Source organism: Tupaia chinensis, unplaced genomic scaffold (assembly GCF_000334495.1).
Source record: "Tupaia chinensis unplaced genomic scaffold, TupChi_1.0 Scaffold000622_1, whole genome shotgun sequence".
In the NCBI taxonomy this organism is placed as follows: domain Eukaryota; kingdom Metazoa; phylum Chordata; class Mammalia; order Scandentia; family Tupaiidae; genus Tupaia; species Tupaia belangeri.
Genome location: NW_006160142.1, coordinates 11,482,830 through 11,486,544, shown reverse-complemented (window position 1 = coordinate 11,486,544; position 3,715 = coordinate 11,482,830).

The following is a 3,715-nucleotide window of genomic DNA, read 5'->3' as shown; positions in this document are numbered from 1 at the left end:
TTCTAGCAGGGTGCTAGACTGGTTTGGAAGACCCTTTTCTTATATTCTCCGTGCTACTCACCTCATGTGAGACTCTGGAGGATTCTTATTTCTTATGTATGTGAAATGAGGGGCTGGATTGTTATTGTTTTGTTCTTGTTTTCAGAGTCCTAGATATCTGCTTCCATCTGGCTAGTTACATTGGTGTATGCAAAAAAAAAAAAAAAAATATATATATATATATTTTTAAAGTTCCAGTATTAAAAAGGGTATGAAAATCACTGGACTAGAATTTCCCTAATGACCCTTTAAGCTATAAAGTCCAATCTTTCCATTTTTGTTAGTTTGTGAATTATGACGACCCCCATTCCCTGACTCACAGAACTGTGGTTACTTAATTCCCAACTCAGTCACTAGAGCCAAAGAGAACAAATTGTCCAAGCAATTAATTGTCTCACATATGTGTAAGTGCCAGCTTTCAGCATGTGGCCTGGCCCTTCCCTTTGTGGACAATGGCAGGCTGAAGGTCCATATGACAATATTTTTTGTGCCAGACCTCAGGTCTATCTTTTAAATAGGATCTGGGACCCTTCACACTTTTCAAGAGAAAGAAAGAAGATTGACAGATTGGTGCTCGTCCATCATTTTTAACTAAGGTGGCTTAAAAGCCTGTGTTCCCCTTCTGAAAATGCAGACAATAATAAGAGAAAACATGTGCTAGCTAAAAATACCCTATTTAAGTTTCTTTGTACAAAATCTTGATTGATTGCTCTTTTAATGTAAATATATTGATAAGTCAACTGAGAAGAAACTCATGTTCCAGAAAAGGCCAAGAGAAGTTGTGACTGGATGCTACCATAGGACCAGTCTCTGCCTCACTAAAGTATTAAAAGGCGTATGATAATTCCCCCCCCTTACCTCCCTTTACTGGAAAGTCTCCAGGTTGTTCCTCCAAGGGATTTGCCTGTGATCAAAGCCCCTGTGTTGCTACCCAACTTCCAGGTAAACCAGCCCAGTGCAAAGTTTGGTTCAAGACTGCTCTGTCCATTGAAGTCTCCCTCACCAGAATGGGTGACAACTTGATATTGCTTGGTCAAGGAAACTAGGGAAAACAGAATTTTTTGAGTGATCTCTCTTTTTTGAGTCATATAACTCATCCTACTGTGATCAAAAGAGTTAAAGAACTATCTATGCCAGAGAGCAGCATCCCTATTTTCATGGGCTTCTGAAACAATGTTTTGAGTACTGACCCCAATAAGCTCCAGCTCTTTGTTTGTGTTCTGTGAATTTTCACAGAGGAAATTAGAATCTCTTCATTCTGATTTGCATTTGTAGTAAAGAAGGAAGCAGCACTCTGTTTTTTGGACAGACAGATTAGTCTGCATCTATAACAAAGGCCTCATTTTTTCGCAGTAGGGTAAAAGCTTTACCAGCAGGATCAAATAAGTATGATTCAGGTAAACAAACATTTTGGTTGTTGGAGAGTTATGACAGGTACTATACATGGTTACTTATGTCCAGTACTTCAGGATTCAATAATTAAGTTTTGTAACAATTAACTTACAGAACATAGCTCTACTAGATATATTCTGTTGTCAATACTTTGGGGTTATAGATGTCTATCCAGAAATAAAGAAAAATAAGATTCCATGTGTGGAGTAAGCTGTGAAGTCAGTATCAGTAGGGTCAGAGCACAGATAAGCAAAATCTAGTTGCAGGGGTGCAATGATTTTTATTTCAGGCATATTTGACTGCAAGCTGAGTCACTATAATGGGAAATCTATACAAATATGTTTATCAGGGGAGGGACTAATCAGATGTAATAGTAGAAAGAGGAGAGAATCAGGAACGTAAACCTTGGCTCATTCAAGTACCATCAAGGAGAGAGGGAGCCTCAGCCTGGTAGTGACATGATGTGGTCAAGATGGGTATGTCTAGCTACCTCATCTAACATTCCAGTCATCAGCAGATTCTCCTTATTCTGGTTCATATTAACTTTATTATGAGGCTCTTGCCTTGAGGAGAAAATTCTTGGTCAGTTATACTTGAGTATTTGTGTCTGAATAAGGTTAACATGTCTCATTATAAATGAAGAAATGAACACTCTGGTTCTACATAGGAATCTCCTGAGCTTGGCTTTCATCAATTACATGGGCTGGGTATGCTGACAAATTAGGTTCCAGAGGCTGTCAGAAATGCAGACCAGACCCTGATTATCCGTGGACCCAGTGCTATGTTACCTTGTGCCCATCAAGGTAAACCCATCAAGGAAATGCATGCTGCCCTGGGAGGCTTCCTGGGAGACAGTGACCACCCAGGTGGGGGGCCTGCATATCTGCACTGTGGCACCATTTCCTCTCATCAGAGCTCTCCACCACTGATAAAGGTGAGTGCATAGATGAATAGGAAGTCAGATCTCACCTTCCTTTCATTTTACCACAAAAGGCAAAGAACTGCCAAATCCCTAGATCAACACTTTAATATCTTCAGCTTTGTTGTTTATCATACTTAAGTCTTGAACCCTGGGTCTGATTTAGGGTTACCGTTGTTGTTTATTTTGTTTGGTTTATTTATGAGTTTTATTAAGGTTTGATTGGCATACAATAACAGCATGTTTAAAGTATGTAATTTGACAAGTTCAGATCTATTTCTAAACCCATGAAACCATTACCATAATCAAGACAATGAATATATGTCCCTCCTTCCACCAAAAAAAGTTTCCTTGTGTACTGGAATAATCGCTACCCTTTTAGGCTTGTGTTTCAAATTAAGCTTTTGTCTTACATTTTTGTGCTAGGAACTAAGTACCATTTTTCACATCTCTCAACCTCCCTCAATCCAGTTGCCTAAACTGACTTTTCTATTTATTGGAGACTGATGCCTGCTGCAAGAATTCCCTGTTAATAATCTTGTTTGGATTATGCCCTATAGGATGCTGCTAGAATCATTGCATTTCACTGTTGTCCCCCTTGGTGCACTCTGGTATATCCTTGACACCAACCCACCACCAGCTAGTCTTTGTATTTTATTTGTTTCCAGGCTCTGCACAGCAAATTACTTTTGGACTGCTACTGATCCACTGTAAGTACTTAATGTCTGGTAACTACGATAGTGTCTAGTATCTACCTGGCTATGTTTCCCCCCTTGCCTGCTTCTGGACATGTTCCTGAACAGTTATCCAAAGCCACTAGCTTAATCAGTTTTAGCATTTGGACATCCTGGAACAAATCCATCCCATCACCAGTTGACCCCAATAATAAAAGTAAACAAAATTTATTTGGATTATTTATTAATTCCCAAAGCCCATTGGAATCACAGGGTATCTCAGTGTCATCATAATGAATGTCAATGGCCTATAGATAGGTTGAATTGACTGACTGGTTAATAGAGAATTCTAAGTTATAGAAAACAAAGTACATTGTGGTAGTGACTAGATCACAACAGATGAAAAGAGTCAAGGAACAGATGTATTGTAGGAGCCGTGGTCCTATTTTCAGGGGCTCACCCTGGCCTTTTCTCTATTTAGTCTGAATACTGAGATTTTTCTTTGGCTGGAGAAGCCCAAAGATCACAAGGTAATTATAGCTTTTTAACCTCTGCCTTAACCATCATGAGAGTGAAAAATTAAGCAAAAAGAAATTTAATTCAGTTCTCTAACATTTCTTCAGTTACCACAACAGGCAGACACTGAGTTACTTGATGACAAGACTTAACTGAGGTCATCTTCATTCTCAAA